At 48.1% G+C, this 17,750-nt stretch overlaps 1 protein-coding gene across 7 annotated transcripts in view; it reads right to left on the bottom strand.

Annotated features, from left to right (window-relative positions):
• The window catches only part of RPS6KA5 (ribosomal protein S6 kinase A5), a 200,612-nt gene that overhangs the window by 176,558 nt on the left and 6,304 nt on the right, over positions 1-17,750 (bottom strand). For 2 of the 7 annotated variants that reach the window (XM_086319115.1, XM_086319119.1), the window contains exons 1-2: positions 8,735-9,088; positions 8,138-8,328 (exon numbers count right to left, since the gene is read on the bottom strand). The exons of the other annotated variants lie outside the window; for them this stretch is intronic. The gene's annotated coding sequence lies outside the window, so the exon portion shown is untranslated. Of the gene's footprint in view, positions 1-8,137; positions 8,329-8,734; positions 9,089-17,750 lie in introns of those variants that run through there. 7 annotated transcript variants of the gene reach the window in all.

The raw sequence follows: 17,750 nt of genomic DNA, 5'->3' as shown, positions 1-17,750 counted from the left end.
GTTTAAAGACAGGGAGGGACACTTGAGAGCCACTGAAAAAGAGCAGGGGGAGACAAAGCAGAAGCATGCCCAGAAAGGCCCAAGGATAAGACTAGAATGCTGCACACTTTGCAAGGGCCGGCTCGAAAAGAGGCTCGAGAGCCAGTGGATCCGACAGAAATCAGGCACGCCCATCTCCGGAGGGCAGACCAGCAGGGGAAGGGGAGGCGCCTAGGAAACTGGCAGTCAAGGGAAAGGACCGAGAGGAGGGAAGGCGAGGGTCCCACCAGAGAACAGGCGCACCCTCCCCGCCCCAGCACCTCCCAACAAGCGCGGAGGGCGGAACTATGGAATTCTCTAAGAAGGGGTGAGCAGATACGCAAAAACGCAAAAAGCAGGCCACGGACACAGAAAACTACTGTTTAAAACAAAATCAGAAACTGCTAATAAAAGCATCGCCACTGACAAACCCGTCCCCCTCCAAAAGAAAAGCCACAAAGCTGAAGAAAACAGTAACACAACACTCCGAACTGAATTTAAAATCTTCACACAAGTACTCGAGATATGAGGAGGAAAAAAAAGTCCTGAAGCAGAAACACAAAAACTAAGAACAGAAATGAGCAAACAACCAAAAAAGGACCACAGGCAACAAGAGGTGATTGACTCAGAAAAGCAGCAAAAACGAAACACGTTCCGTAACAGACCGTGAGGGGAGCGCCCCCAGAGCGAGGTGCAGGGCAAGGAGGGCTCACTGCAGAGGGGGGACACTCCCGGCACCCTGTAGACGGGGGTCTCTCTAAGGGCCGGGCGCGCTCCCGGGACCCTGCAGACGGAGGGTCTAAGGCCCGGGCGCGCTCCCGGCACGCCGGAGACGGGGGTCTCTTTAAGGGACGGGCGCGCTCCCGGCACCCTACAGACCGGCACGCCGTAGACGGGGGTCTCTCAAAGACCTCTGCGTGCTGGCAGGGGGGCTAGCTCCCGCAGGAGGAGGCTGGACAAGCCCCCTGAGGCCCGCTGATGACATCTTCAGAGGGGAAAGGCAGTACCTCAAGGGAGAAGAGACCTGCTCTGGCTTCAGATGAACTCAGAACTCCAGCTCCACCACTGACTAGAGTTGAGCTAAGCAACTATCTTTACCATTCTGGGACTGGGTGGACGGATGGATGGATGAACAGGTAGGTAGACGGATGGCTGGCTAGACACACAGACGCACACACCCCAACACAACAGCTGCACTTGTCTGACCCTGCTGCTGCTGCTGCTAAGTCGCTTCAGTTCTGTCCGACTCTGTGCGACCCCACAGACAGCAACCCACCAGGCTCCCCCGTCCCTGGGATGCTCCAGGCAAGAACACTGGAGTGGGTGTCTGACCCTAAGCGCCTCCCAAAAGGAGAGCATCTGCAAAGACCTGTCAACAGGCCACGTCATCAGAAGGAGAAGAAACGGAGCTAAAAGGCAGAGACCGGGAAGGGGCAGGACAAAGCAAGCCGACTGTCCTGACACGCTCACCACCACGGGGACACGGACACTGACACGCTCACCACCATGGGGACACAGACACTGACACGCTCATCACCACGGGGATCGGACACTGACATGCTCACCACCACAAGGATGCTGACACACTCACCACTGGAGGGACACTGACATTGACACACTCACTGCCATGGGAACACTGACACACTCACCACTGCAGGGACACGGACACTGACACACTCACCACCATGGGGATGCTGACACGCTTACCAGGCAGGGACACTGACACGCTCACCACCACGGGGACACTGACATGCTCACCACTGCCAGGACACGGACACTGACACGCTCACTGCCATGGGGACACTGACACGCTTACCAGTGCAGGGACACGGACACGCTCACCGCCACGGGGACACTGACATGCTCACCACCGCGGGAACAATGACACTGACACACTCACCACCGCGGGGACACTGACACTGACAAGCTCACCACTGCCGGGACGTGGACACGCTCACCACTGTGGGGATACTGACACGCTTACAACTGTAGGGACACAGACACGCTCACCGCCATGGGGACACTGACATGCTCACCACCATGGGGACACTGACACAGACACACTCACCACCAGGGGGACACGGACACGGACACGCTCACCGCCACTGGGCGACTGAGCTCCATGGCACCAAAACGCAGGGACGACTGGAAAGCACTGGGCCCCTTCTGTGCAAAGCCGGGGAGAAGCGTTTCTCCACGGGGTCCAGCCCTCTTCTTCGGTTAGGGCCGCCCTCGGGGAGCACTAACTTCCAGCTAAAGCAGCTGTGGTGCCCTCCTACTTGTATCTCCCGCAGGGTGGACCCTGGAGAAGCCCTGGAGCCAAAAGGAAGCGATGCATACTAGAGGAAACGGGAGCACGCTGAGGCAGACCCTGCCCAGTGAAGGCAGTCAAGGCCGGGACAGGAGAGCCGGGAGAGGCTGTGCAGGGATGCTTCAAGGGCCGCTGACGGGACGCTCAGACGCCTTCTGCTGCCATTAAATCGGCCACCGAATGGCGACATGCGGGCCAAGTCGTCACGCGCGCACCTGGAAAGCACGCCGGGTTACTCGGCAGCCACACCCAGGGAGCTGGAGGATAGGTAAACGGGTCACTGGGTCTTCAAGGAGCTGGCGCGGCTGCCGCCTGACAGTGGCAGGGGAGAGTTTACTCTGAGCTCGAGGTCTAACTGGGAGTGTTCCTGCTGCTGCCCCTCTAGGGAACGGAACTAAAGCGTCTGCAGCAGCAACTGCCCAGCAGGGCAAGGCAGCCGAAGGCGGAGCTCCCTCAGAGACGACGGCCTAAATCACACAAGGCCAATGCCGTCCTGGCGGGCGGTCCATCACTCTGCTCCATCCCAGGGCTGGGTGAGCCAGGGCACCGTGAATGCCACTCTGGCCCCCGGTGGTAATTACACCCACCTCGCCCTGTGACACTGTTACACGGTGACACTGTGTGGCCCGTGTTCTTCCAGAGCCCCCCGTTTCCATGGATACAGGGAAACCCAGGTCCATGGAGGCTCTCCTATGACACTCGGGCAGTTTCCTCTCACCTGGGCATTCTGAATTACCTGAGAGAATGAGATGCTTTGTTTGGACCCTTCTAAAGGAGAAAAAGGCGATGGCACTCCACTCCAGCACTCTTTGCCTGGAAAATCCCATGGATGGAGAAGCCTGGAAGGTTGCAGTCCATGGGGTCGCTAAGAGTCGGACATGACTGAGCGACTTCACTTTCACTTTTCACTTTCATGCATTGGAGAAAGAAATGGCAACACACTCCAGTGTTCTTGCCTGGAGAATCCCAGGGACGGGGGAGCCTGGTGGGCTGCCGTCTATGGGGTCGCACAGAGTCGGACACAACTGAAGCAACTTAGCAGCAGCAGCAGCAGCAGCAGCACAGGAGAAAAGGAAAGATATAAACATCTGAATGCAGAGTTCCAAAGAATAGCAAGAAGAGATAAGAAAGCCTTCCTCAGCGATCAATGCAAAGAAATAGAGGAAAACAACAGAATGGGAAAGACTAGAGGTCTCTTCAAGAAAGTTAGAGATACCAAGAGAACATTTCATGCAAAGATGCACTCGATCAAGGACAGAAATGGTATGGACCTAACAGAAGCAGAAGATATTAAGAACAGGTGGCAAGAATACACAGAAGAATTGTACAAAAAAGCTCTTCACGACCAAGATAATCACGATGGTGTGATCACTGACCTAGAGCCAGACAACCTGGAATGTGAAGTCAAGTGGGCCTTAGAAAGCATCACTACGAACAAAGCTAGTGGAAGTGATGGAATTCCAGTGGAGCTACTTCAAATCCTGAAAGATGATGCTGTGAAAGTGCTGCACTCAATATGCCAGCAAATTTGGAAAACTCAGCAGTGGCCACAGGACTAGAAAAGGTCAATTTTCATTCCAATCCCAAAGAAAGACAATGCCAAAGAATGCTCAAACTACCACACAATTGCACTCATCTCACACACTAGTAAAATAATGCTCAAAATTCTCCAAGCCAGGCTTCAGCAATACGTGAACTGTGAACTTCCAGATGTTCAAGCTGGTTTTAGAAAAGGCAGAGGAACCAGAGACCAAATTGCCAACATCTGCTGGATCATCGAAAAAGCAAGACAGTTCCAGAAAAACATCTATTTCTGCTTTATGGACTATGCCAAAGCCTTTGAATGTGTGGATCACAATAAACTGTGGAAAATTCTGAAAGAGATGGGAATACCAGACCACCTGACCAGCCTCTTGAGAAACCTATATGCAAGTCAGGAAGCAACAGTTAGAACTGGACATGGAACAATAGACTGGTTCCAAATAGGAAAAGGAGTACATGAAGGCTGTATATTGTCACCCTGCTTATTTAACTTATATGCAGAGTACATCATGAGAAACGCTGGGCTGGAAGAAGCACAAGCTGGAATCAAGATTGCTGGGAGAAATATCAATAACCTCAGATATGCAGATGACACCACCCTTAGGGCAGAAAGTGAAGAGGAACTAAAAAGCCTCTTGATGAAAGTGAAAGTGGAGAGTGAAAAAGTTGGCTTAAAGCTCAACACTCAGAAAACAAAGATCATGGCATCCCGTCCTATCACTTCATGGGAAATAGATGGAGAAACAGTGGAAACAGTGTCAGACTTTTTTTTCTGGGCTCCAAAATCACTGCAGATGGTGACTGCAGCCATGAAATTAAAAGACGCTCCTTGGAAGGAAAGTTATGACCAACCTAGATTGCATATTCAAAAGCAGAGACATGACTTTGCCAGCAAAGGTCCGTCTAGTCAAGGCTATGGTTTTTCCAGTGGTCATGTATGGATGTGAGAGTTGGACTGTGAAGAAAGCTGAGCACCGAAGAATTGATGCTTTTGAACTGTGGTGTTGGAGAAGACTCTTGAGAGACCTTTGGACTGCAAGGAGATCCAACCAGTCCATTCTGAAGGAGATCAGCCCTGGGTGTTCTTTGGAAGGAATGATGCTAAAGCTGAAACTCCAGTACTTTGGCCACCTCATGTGAAGAGCTGACTCACTGGAAAAGACCCTGATACTGGGAGGGACTGGGGGCAGGAGGAGAAGGGGACGACAGAGGATGAGATGGCTGGATGGCATTACTGACTCGATGGACGTGAGTTTGAGTGAACTCTGGGAGTTGGTGATGGACAGGGAGGCCTGGCGTGCTGCCATTCATGGGACTGCAAACAGTCGGACACGACTGAGTGACTGAACTGAACTGAAGGATCCAAAAGTCAAAAAGTGTGTTCTCCAGCCTCATAGAATAAATCCACTGCAACACGCTCTTCTCTGAGACTTCTGGTCTCAATACTCTGCCAAGGCAGTTCCTGCTTATTTACCTACTCTTTGTAGGTCACAGTCACGTCCCGACTCCTAGAACCACCCCAGAAGCGTGTTAGGAGGAGGCTGCAGGATGTTCAGTCCTGAGCTGTGAGCAGAGCACCCAGGTCGGTGAATGCTCCCCTCTAACCTTACTGCTCCGCCACGCCCGCTCCAGCGCCTTCAAGGTCCCGGCCCCCGGCACCCCCGCCGCCCCCATGGGTGCACACTAGCCAGGACCTGGCTACCAGCCTGAGTGTCCTCTCCCTGATCAGACCATACCACGAGTGTGTCTAGCGTCTGTTCCGGGGACAGTATGAGAGGCGTCCACCTCAGAGGGACCAGCGCACGAGCTCCGGGCGAGCAGGCTGCTCCCCGCCTGCCTGTCCCGAGGACGCGGGCTCCGGGGCACGACACTCTCAGGCTCCTGCGCTCGGCGCCCCATCTGAGGGCTCTCTGCTCATGGGGCCTGGACCTCAATTCTGAACACCTACTAAGGGTGTGCAGGAGAGGCTGACCCCTGAACCGTAAAGAGTAAGGAGCTTACACGGGGGGCTGACCTTGCACAGCTTTGAGAAGCAAACAGTCCGTGTGAGCCTGCTGTGCCTGCACATGGAGCTGGGCCTAAAGACAGCCGGGCAGGCCGCTGGAAGGAAGAATGGATGCGAACGGGCAGAAGCCGAGAAATTGGAGTCCCAGAGACACGCCAGAGCTCCCAAGCGCACGGGCGCCTATGACATCAGCTCTGCCCACTCTGGCGTGGGCTGCCCTGCGGGGCACTCCGCCTCTCGCCTCTGGGGTCCGCATGCTCGCCCAGCCAGTTCCCACCAGGCTGCTGAAACGTGAGCAGGAGTCAGAAGCCTGGGGCAGAAACTGAAAATGTGCAGCATCCGTGCCTGAAATTAGGCACCACCAACTCAAAGGGCATCGAGGCCCACAGGAACTGTTTTTCACCGCTACACTGGACTCCAGCGAGGGGCAGACAACAGGAGCGAGAGGGCCAGAGAGGCCAGACATAGTCCCAACCATACACATAGTGTGAGAGCCAAATGAGACGCGCAAGACGCTCAGCAAAGGACCCAACACAGAAAGCTCGGTAAACGACAGCCATCACTTTCGGTCAGACACTGAACTAAGATCCCGGCAGTGGCAACGCTGAGCCAGAAATGAAGGCGCCCTTTCAGAGACGGAGTTGACACACTGGGGGAAGGAACCGGTAGGTGGGCAGGACCCAAGGCAGAGGACGTCCAGGATGCGTCTAGCTGGGGTCCAGGCAGGTGGGAAATGTCCCTAAATAAACCACGGCCAGCTCTGGAGGAAGAGGCAGCCTTCGATCTGAGCGTGAGTGGGCCCCGAGGGCTGCCCAGCTACCTCTTGCTCGGCGGGTACTTGGGAGTAACTGGTAAGGAACCCCAGAAAGAGATCCAAGCAGAAGAGAGAGACTCAGATGGTAGTTCAAGCTGTGATACTTGATTTCCCAGAAAGACCGTGCAGAGTTAGAAGAAAGAGGGCTGACGGCAGATTACCAACATTTAAGGGGCAAGCAGAGGAGGCCAGGGGGAGAGGGCGGCGAGGTGGTCAGGGATGGGCGGGACCGGGGAGAGCAAGCCCACACCGAGCCCACACTCGTGTGCCGACGGCCCTAATGGGCCGAGGAGGATTAAACGGAGGCTCTTCCCAGATTAGGAGAACAGGGGGACATGAGTAACTGCAGACAGCGCGCTTCTTGGGGGCATCAAAGACTGAACAGGAGATAAAGCCACAGCAACAGCTGGTATAAACTGCTCTTTCAACATCTGGTGGGAAAGGGAAAGCAAAAACTAGAGGGCCACAGAGGAATTTTTTTCCCCTGATAAGATGGTTCAACCATGTGGGAAGAGGAGCCTGAAGACCAGGGCGAGTGGGGAAAATGGGGCAAGTTCTCTGAGGAAGTGGAATTCCTCAAACAGAGGCGTGAGGCGCCACGCGACTCAGTCATCCTTATTTAATACACCTGGGTCTGCTCTCAATCTACCACCTGGGAAGTACAGATGTAGCATCTATTTTACTGCGACCAGACCAACGAAGCTGTAACAGAACTTTTCTTGTAAAACCTTGCCTTTTCTTACTCAACGCTGCAAAAACATAAGCTTCTTGGACTAATTTAGCTTCATTCAAAAGGTGACAATTGTATGCAGTGAGAAAAAACTCGTTCTCTGCTATTTCGGTTCTTTTTTTTTCTTTTTGTTAAGGGGAAATAAATTATTTATACAACAATTTACAAGATAAACTCTAATTCTGGGGGTGTCCAGCATGTACAAAACCCTGAAACCTAAACATCTTGACCCCTCGTCTGCAGAGTCGAGTAGTCTGATCCTGGGGACGACGTGAGAGCTAGCGGCTAAGCTGAACAGCCAGCACACTAGGTTCCTTTTAAGTGCCAGGTGGTAAGCTGTTCTGAAGCTGTTTAGATTTGTGGTTGGCCCTCAAACCATCTCTCTGGACAACATTCTGCTGGAGGCAGAACAAAGTTATATTTAATATCTGTGTACTTTAAAACAATGCTGCCCACTTTTCTCTTATTGCCGGGGTCACTTACCCTCAAGACTCACTGTGCTTTCAGTGTCTAAAACAGCAGTGTTTACTTATCCAGCTGATTCTGGAATTACATGATGGAGCCAATGTGAAAACTGAGTCAATAAGAAAACAAATGCTCGTAAAGCAGTAACAAACAGCCTTTTTTCCCCCCAATACATGTACCAAATAAATTTAACTTAGAAGAACGGAACTAAATATAACACTTCAAAAGTAAGAAAAAGAACATTATGCTTACGAAGAATTTTGGCATGATCCAGAAACCACGTCCAGAGAACGACCTCTGTGGAGAGCGCAGAGCGCGTCTGGCCGCATCCAAAGCCTTTCTGTATGTCCTTCACCTGTCTGTATGTCCTTCTGCAACGCTCTCCTATAAACTTCCGTCTGAAGCGTGTGAATTCTGTCTACTTTTTGCATGTTTCTCCATATCTAAGAATTTTTAAAGACCAGAAGAACAATTTTTAAAACAATAAAACTATTTTTCTCTTCTTGAATAAAGAACTGCCCTTCTTCACAATTCATAGAGAAGGGGGGAAAAAAGCATGGCCTGAAAACTCCCATATCTTCCTGCCACCAAATCTACAAAAGAGTCTGTATCCATTCCCACTTGTCATCATAACATAAGCGATGAGGGCGCTTCCCTGGTGGTTCAGTGGCTAAGAAGGTGCTCCCAGAGCAGTGGGCGCAGGGTCGACCCCTGGTCAGGGAACTAGAGCCCACACATGGAAACTGAAGACCCCGTGTGCTGCAACAGAGACCGCGGGTGCCGCGACTGAGACCCAGCACTGCCAAATAAAGAAAGAAATTGTGTTCAAAAAAAAAAGAAGCAACGGGCCTTCTCAGTGCCTTCAGTTATCCCCTCTTTCTGTGTATCTTCAGTAGTTCTCTCTCTCTTTCTCCCTATAATGGACTCACACTAAACGTATTCTAGCATCACTCCTCTTAAAATAACAAAACATAGCTGCCCTGCCCCAGCGGAACCCCTGGCGAAGTCTCTCTCTTTAATCCCCTCTGGAACCAAGCCTCTTCAAAGTTTCCACTCGCAGACTTCCCTGGCGGCACAGTGGATAAGAATCCGCCTGCCAATGAGGGGACACAGGTGTGATCCCGGCCCGGGCAGAGCCCACGTGTGACGGAGAAGTGAAGCCTGTGCCTCACAGCTGCTGAGCCCGTGCTCTAGAAGCCTGTGCAGCGAGGGAAAGCCCAGCCAGCACTGCCAGATATAAATTAAATCAATAAATAAAGCAGTGTTGTACATGTAAAAAAAGTAATTTTTCTAAGTACTCACTTGCATCCACTCCTCAGTCCATTGCAATCTGGCCTCCCCCTCAAACCTCCACTAAAATTGCTCTTGATAAGGTCATCAGCTGCTCAGTCGGCTCTGACAGGCCCTCTGAAGCACCTTCTCTCCTTGCCTTCCTGGCATCACAGCTCTCCGAGGTCTCTCCCACCCCCACCCGCTCCCGGCCGTTCCTCCTTTGCATTCCTTCTTAGCTACTCCTTTCTTACCCATCGTCTAAATTCTAGAGTTCTTCGAGGCTCAGTTCTGAGTCCCCTTCTTCTCTCCATTCTACAAGCTTTCCTGAGATGATCTCATTCACAACTGGGCTTCCAAAGCCATCTACATCCCAGTGATGCTAGAATTTTCACCTGCAGCCCAGACACCTTCGCCGAGCTCCAGGCCCACATCCCACTGATGAAAGAAAGCACAACAGTTTAGGTCAGCCTGGGGGGCCAGACCACTCAGGTTTCAAAACTTTATATTTACTTCCTGGGTAATCCTGAGCAAGTCAGTGACGTCTCTAAGACTCAGTTTCCCCATCTGTAAAATTGGAATAATAAAAATGGTACTGACTTCATAAGGCTACCGTGTGGACTAAATGAGTTGATACAAGCACCAGCTCGGCAGCACACAGCAAGCTTTCATTACCCACGACTGCTATCACCACGTGTGTCTACTAGAGTATGTCAGAGGCATCTCAAGCTTTGATCTGTACACATCTGGGTTCGATCCTTTCTGCCCACCCCACGGGCATCACCCCTGGCTCACCTTCTGTGAGCTCTAAGGAAGAATCCCAACTCGGCCTCCGTGGCCTCTGTGTGGCCCCTGCCCTGAGCACCTGAGAACGAGGAGACGCCACTCTTGGGAGACAGGGATTTTGCTGCTCATGTACTTAAGGTCCCAAATCAGTTGATCTCACGATAGGAAGATTGTTCAGGTAAGTCGGACCTAATTACACAAAGCCTAGAGATGACAGAAGATTCGGACGTCAGAGCGCAGGAGCCAGGAAGCGTGTCACCAGCTCAGAGGCCTGAAGACGGGGGGCCAGGTGAGTGGGTGCAGACGGCCTCTGCAGCCGACAGAGGCCCCACTGGCGCCACTGAGGACGCTGCGGCCGCAGACTGAAGACGTTGGGAGGAGAGTCTGCTGGCCATGGCAACAAGCTTCCAAGTGCATTTCTTCCCAGAGCCGCCAGACAAGAACTCTGGCTGGCTACCATCTTTTTCTTTTACGATTTCTGATGTGGGCCATCTGAAGTCTTCATTGAATTCGTTATACTATTGCTTCTGTTCTGTTTTAGTATTTTTGGCAGAGAGGCATGTGGGATCTCAGCCCCTGAACCAGGGACGGGACCTGCACCCCCTGCATGAGAAGGCGGAGTCTTAACCACTGCACCACTGGGAAGTCCCATCTGCCTACCATCTTGACGTTAACCATGCCGTGGAGAATTCTAACCTACCGAACTGTAAGCTAATGAACAAGTGCTATTACAAGTCACTAAGTTTGTGGTGATTTGTTATGCAGCAACTGAAAATTAATACACCATCTGAACAAACCGTACCTTCAAACATATGTTTGTTCCAGCCCGAAAATCTCATATCACTACCACCCAAGTTCCGCTGATATATTCTGCTAAATATATCTCAAATACTTTCACAATTCTTAATTTCTAATCGTTACCCAATCCCAACTTGTATTTGCACCTGAACTTCCACAAGAGCCTCTGAACTGGTCTCCCCTCAGACACTCTTTCCTACCATGCCCCTCACACGAGGAAGCCGTTTTTTTAACAGTGCAAAACTAATCTCTGAAAAATCCTTCAGCAGCTTCACCCTGCACTCAGGGTGACACCTGAACAACCCACAGAGCCCGCCCACCGGCTCGGCTACCTTCTCAGCGCGTTTCCTGCGGCTCTCCTGCTTGGACACAAGCTTGGGCCACAAAGGCCTTCCATCCGGTACCGGGGCTGCAAGCCCTCCCCTCTCCAGGACCATCTGCCGCTGCCTCTGGCAGAAACACCTCGCTGCCCGCCCCCTACGCGGCACCCCACGACAGCAGGGCCGGCGGACACTCCGCCACACAGATGCTCCCCCACTTCCTCCGGAGGCCGGCCACCCTCAGACTCTCTCAGAGCGTCTGCATGACCCCATGGCCTATCACAACTGCAATCCTATGGTCAACTGTGTGGTTACGGAAGGAAGGTCTTTCTCTTTAGATGTGTTCAATGAGGGGAGGAGCCGTGTCTAATTTGTTCCCTGCAAAAATCCAGCATCTGTTACGGTGCCAGACACACAAGAATCAACAAGTCCGTAATGGATGAATCGAACTGTGGCTCTTTTGCCCAATTTATACATGACAAAAGTACATCAAAGTTATGTGTTTGATTTGTGTGTACCCGTTAGATCTGTCCTACTCTAGCCAATTATGATGTTTCCTTACAAACAAGGACATTGGTATAAAGGAAAAACAGGGGCACATTCACAGGGAAGGGCTAGCGCAGATCCACTGATGAGGTTCAGTGCTCACATCCTTTCAATGCAACATCATTTATTTAGATATGAAGTACAACATTTCCTTATTACATGTTTTAAATAGTTTTTTCTATAGGAAAAATATGTCATTTCAATCCAGTATTGATGTGGTTAGAGGACAGACTGCTTCAGTGGCCTGAATTTTCCCATTACTGAGGGGATATTCCACCAACACAGAAAAGAGAGGCCTGTGTACGACTTCCATCATTTTGCCAATAAAATTTGTTTCTTAAAGTATGCCTCAATTTTACTGATTTCTCACTATATACTTTTTAAAAACTCTAAAACGCCATTAATTAATCTGAGACCTACTTTTTCCCTCTTAGGAGAAAGATAAAAATAGCACGAACACCACACCACAAAGATTTAAGAAACAAAATCCTGGATAGAAAGTCAAACGTCTTTCTACATTGTCCGTATTATTCATGGTTTGTATATAAATGCATTTATTTAATGAGATATTTACCTAATTCCTGCTTGGTCTAGAAAAGACTTAGGACAAATTATTGAAATTAACTAAAGTGTAAGAAAGGAAGAAAGACTAAGGGCAGAAGATGACGCCAGGAAGAGGCCTCAAGATGCACGCTAGGTCACAGTTGTATGTGGTGCAGCCCTGAGATGTGAAGCTTTCTAGCCACCAACTTGGTAAAAGAGGCCTGCCCTGGGGGTCTACTTCCCAGCATTCCTATGGAAACCAGAACCGCTGGTCACAGCAGCTCAGCCAGGCTGGGTACCAAGATCAGAAAGGAATGTCTTGGGGATTCCCTAGAGGGAACACCATCCTATTTCTTCTAAGAAGCAGGCATTTGTTACCAGTTTCTACTAAATGGTTGTTTAAATGACTGATTGCTTCACACTGTTATCCTACTCAGTTACCCAAGCCTGGGGCAAAATTATCTCTTGGTTCATCCAGTCTTAAGCAAGATGTGTTGGTTTCCTATTGCTGCTGTAAAAGATTACATAAACTTCATGGTTTATGAACAACATGCTGCTAAGTTGCTGCTAAGTCGCTTCAGTCGTGTCCAACTCTGTGCGACCCCATAGATGGCAGCCCACCAGGCTCCCCCGTCCCTGGGATTCTCCAGGCAAGAACACTGGAGTGGGTTGCCATTTCCTTCTCCAACGCGTGAAAGTGAAAAGTGAAAGTGAAGCTGCTCAGTCGTGTCCAACTCTTAGCGACCCCATAGACTGCAGTCCACTAGGCTCCTCCGTCCATGGGATTTTCCAGGCAAGAGTACTGGAGTGGGGTGCCACTGCCAACATAAATGCGTCTTATTATAGTTCTAGAGCTCAGAAGTCTCAGGCTGGGTTCCACAGAGCAGCCAAGTGACAGAGCCGCGCTCCTCTCGGGCAGGCCAGGGGCCTGGCCGTCGTCCTCCGGGAGAGCCCGCGGCTCCGCGGCTCCTCGGCTCGGCCCCTCCAGCAGGGGCGCCGCTCCCCTTTCTGCTGCCCCCGTCGCACCTCCTCCTCCCCGTCTGTTTCCACTCTCGTTAACACCTTCTCTCGGATCCACCTACTTCCCTCTCACAAGGACCTCTGCTTACCCTGCGCCCGTGTCAGAATTCCCCACCCTTAAGTCTGCACGGTCTCTTTGTCATGTGAGGAACCATATTTACAGGTTAGGGGGAGGAGGTGTATTAATTCAGTCCACCATACAAGAAGACTCCATCAATTTACTTGTTTGCAGCTACTGGCAATTTACACATGGTAGTGATGGTGTCAGAAAAATAACATTATAAGACCAAATCTACATAGGTACAGGAAAGCCACAAATGGAGAACTCAGAAGTTTTTTCTTTAATCTCAAGAGTTAATCATTTTAAGTACTATTTTAGTACTTAAAAAGAATTATTTTAAGTACTAAGTTCACCTGTCTTCCAAAGAATTTGATACATAAAAATATTATTTACACAATTTTTTTGTCAGGAACACACTAATTATATAAAAAGAGGCACACCTACACCAAAACCTGAGTGTGAAATTTAAAAATTGCAATACCGAGTCCTGGGCTAAAATCTGGGAACTTTACCTCCCTATTCTCCTGCTGCCACAGGGCAGGATGCCTACTGAGTATTTAAAAAAAAAAAAAGTGAGACAGCCAGCTCACTCACAACTTTAGGTAGTATAAAGTCCAGAGAACTTACTTGATTTTTGCAAGAACAGCTACAGTTGAACCCAGAGGGGCGCTGTGACAGACAAACATGGCAAGCGCACGGTTCTCCTTTAGACTCAACTCATCTGCCCTGAGGAGAAGGCGACGGCACCCCACTCCAGTACTCTTGCCTGGAAAATCCCATGGATGCAGGAGCCTGGTAGGCTGCAGTCCGTGGGGTCTCTAAGAGTCGGACACGACTGAGCGACTTCATTTTCACTTTTCACTTTCCTGCATTGGAGAAGGAAATGGCAACCCACTCCAGTGTTCTTGCCTGGAGAATCCCAGGGACGGGGGAGCCTGGCGGGCTGCTGTCTATGGGGTCCCATAGAGTCGGACTCGACTGAAGCGACTTAGCAGCAGCAGCAGCAGCAGCGTCTTCCCTGAAAACAAGAGCAATGCAGGAGCGCTCCTACCTCTGAGGTGCACCAAGCTCTGAAAATTGTTCCAGGAGCTCAAAGGAGAAAGCTGTGACAACCCCTCCCTCCCACTGCAGTTTGGGGTTGACATCTCTCAAAAGCGTGTTTAATTGTGACGCTTCAGTCAACACATGATGTTACTATGCCAGATGTCCCCCAGAGGAATTTTTGCCAAGCATCAGCTTCTTTTTCAGGGGAGGAATTCAATCCCGCCCACCAGATCACTTGTGTCTCCAGGAATCTGAGGTTTCAGGATTCTTTTTTGCTTTGCAGTATAGAGGTTAATGGCAGGTTTTATACAACAGCTGACTTGCCACCTAAGAAGGTTTTCCCTGACTATGGACCGCAAATACAAAATACACTGGAATCCCCCCAGACTTAAGGGCTGAGATTCCACTTCCTTTGCCCAAATAGATCATTTTCTTAATCTCTAAAACTTGTGACAGAAACTTAAGAACAGATTTTCTTTTAAGGTCTAAGCTCCAGGGAATTAAGTTAGGGTACTATCAATATCCTATTTATACTTTTGACCTTCCCAAAGTATCCCTATAAAGCTAAAGATAGAGCACAAGTTATGCCTACCCTTCTTAAGGTGAGGAAACTAAAAAAAAGGGGGGTTGGAAGTACTATAAAAAATATATGGATACACAAACACAATATACAGCTACACACGTATAATACAGAAAGAAGAGCCACACTGTTCTCACAGATAACCAAGACTGTCAAATTTTTAAAGTATCTTGTTGTAGATAATCATTATGTTCCTACAAAGCTAAGTATAAATTAAATCATTATAAATGGAGTCATATTTAAAGAGCATCAGAGAATTATTTTTCAATGGGATTCAATCATGGATCCTCTGGCAAAACAGAATTATCTTTTAAAGTAAATCACCACTCCTGACTTTTGTCTATACCAAGATTTCCATAGAAATTCCATAGAACACCTTCACTCGACCTCTCTTAGCCTTTCTTAGAAGGCTCTAAGTATGAATGACAGCAACCAAATAGATAAAGTCTTTAATGGGTGGCAGAAATCAATCAAACACATTTTGGGGAAACCAGAGAGAGACATCGCGCGCTCTCTCTCTCTCACACACACACAGAGACAAATACCTCTTGTGAATATAGACCCAAAAATCCTCTACAAAACACTAGCAAACTGAATCCAGTGTGGTACATAAAAAGAATTATACACATTACCCAAGTGGGATTTATCCCAGGAATACAAGGTAGGCTTAACACCCCAAAATTAATATAATACACCTTGATAAAACAAAATAAAAACACATGATTATCTCCATAAACGCAAAAAAAAAAAGATGCCTTTTCATGATTAAAAATACCTAAACACAGAACACTGTAAAGTAACTATACTCCAATAAAAATTTATTTAAAAAAATATTGTTTTAAAGCTATGTTGGGAAAGAGGAAAAACACACCCAAACTAGGAAAAGAAGAGAATTTCCTCAATCTGACAAAAAGTATCTATGAAAATCCCACAGCTAACTTCATACTTAATGGTGAAAGACTAAAGCTAATATACTAGCTTAGCAACGTCACAGGATATAAGATTAATAAAAATAAGTTGTATCTCTATATGTTTTCAGTGAACAATCCAAAACTTAAACTAAGAAAATAATTTTTACAGTAGCATCAAAAAGAATAAAGTATGTGGGAATAAATTTAACAAAAGAAGTGTAAATATACACTCTGAAAGCTACAAAATGTTGTTAAAAAAAACAATGAAAGAAGATCTAAATGAATGGAAAAACATTTCATGTTCATGGATCACAAGATTTAATATGCTAAGGTGGCTGCTGCTGCTGCTGCTGCTGCTGCTAAGGTGTTTCAGTCGTGTCTGACTCTGTGCGACCCCATAGACAGCAGCCCACCAGGATCCCCCGTCCCTGGGATTCTCCAGGCAAGAACACTGGAGTGGGTTGCCATTTCCTTCTCCAATGCAGGAAAATGAAAAGTGAACGTGAAGTCGCTCAGTCGTGTCCGACTGTTAATGACCCCATGGACTGCAGCCCACCAGGCTCCTCCATCCATGGGATTTTCCAGGCAAGAGTACTGGAGTGGGGTGCCATTGCCTTCTCCGGCTAAGGTGGCAATACTCCCAAAATTGATCTACAGATTCCAGGCAATCCCTACCAGAATTACTGTTGGCTTCTTTATGGAAATTGACAAGCTAATTCTAAAATTCATATGGAAACTCAAGGGACCCAAAATAGCCGAAATAATTCTGAAAAAGAACAAGGTTGGAAAACTGACCATTTCCGATTTCAAAACTTAGCAAACAGTTATAGTCATCAAGACAGGGTGGTGATGGCTTAAGAACAGACACAAAAAATCATCTGAACTGAATGGAGAGTCTAAAAAGAAATCCATACATCGACAGTTGATTAATTTTTGACAAGGGTGCCGAGAAAATAAAATGGAAAAGAACAGCCTTTCAACAAATAGATCAAAAATCTAAATATAATAGCTAAAATCATAAAACCCTTTGTAACCTTAAATTTGTCAATGATTTTTTAGATACAACACCAAAAGCACAAGAAACAAAGTAAAAAAGTGGTGAAAGAAATCAAAGAGGACACTAATAGATGGAGAAATATACCATGTTCATGGATTGGAAGAATCAATATAGTGAAAATGAGTATACTACCCAAAGCAATTTATAGATTCAATGCAATCCCTATCAAGCTACCAACAGTATTCTTCACAGAGCTAGAACAAATAATTTCACAATTTGTATGGAAATACAAAAAACCTCAAATAGCCAAAGCGATCTTGAGAAAGAAAAATGGAACTGGAGGAATCAACCTACCTGACTTCAGGCTCTACTACAAAGCCACAGTTATCAAGACAGTATGGTACTGGCACAAAGACAGAAATATAGATCAATGGAACAAAATAGAGAGCCCGGAGATAAATCCACGCACATATGGACACCTTATCTTTGACAAAGGAGGCAAGAATATACAGTGGATTAAAGACAATCTCTTTAACAAGTGGTGCTGGGAAATCTGGTCAACCACTTGTAAAAGAATGAAACTAGAACACTTTCTAACACCATACACAAAAATAAACTCAAAATGGATTAAAGATCTCAACGTAAGACCAGAAACTATAAAACTCCTAGAGGAGAACATAGGCAAAACACTCTCTGACATACATCACAGCAGGATCCTCTATGACCCACCTCCCAGAATATTGGAAATAAAAGCAAAAATAAACAAATGGGACCTAATTAAACTTAAAAGCTTCTGCACATCAAAGGAAACTATTAGCAAGGTGAAAAGACAGCCTTCAGAATGGGAGAAAATAATAGCAAATGAAGCAACCGACAAACAACTAATCTCAAAAATATACAAGCAACTCCTACAGCTCAACTCCAGAAAAATAAACGACCCAATCAAAAAATGGGCCAAAGATCTAAATAGACATTTCTCCAAAGAAGACA

This window comes from Bos grunniens, chromosome 10 (assembly GCF_055505025.1).
Source record: "Bos grunniens cultivar Pamir isolate PY7600 chromosome 10, Bosgru_T2T1.0, whole genome shotgun sequence".
Classification (NCBI taxonomy): domain Eukaryota; kingdom Metazoa; phylum Chordata; class Mammalia; order Artiodactyla; family Bovidae; genus Bos; species Bos grunniens.
The sequence above is the reverse complement of the archived record's forward strand: the minus strand, read 5'-3'. Positions and strand labels throughout refer to the sequence as shown.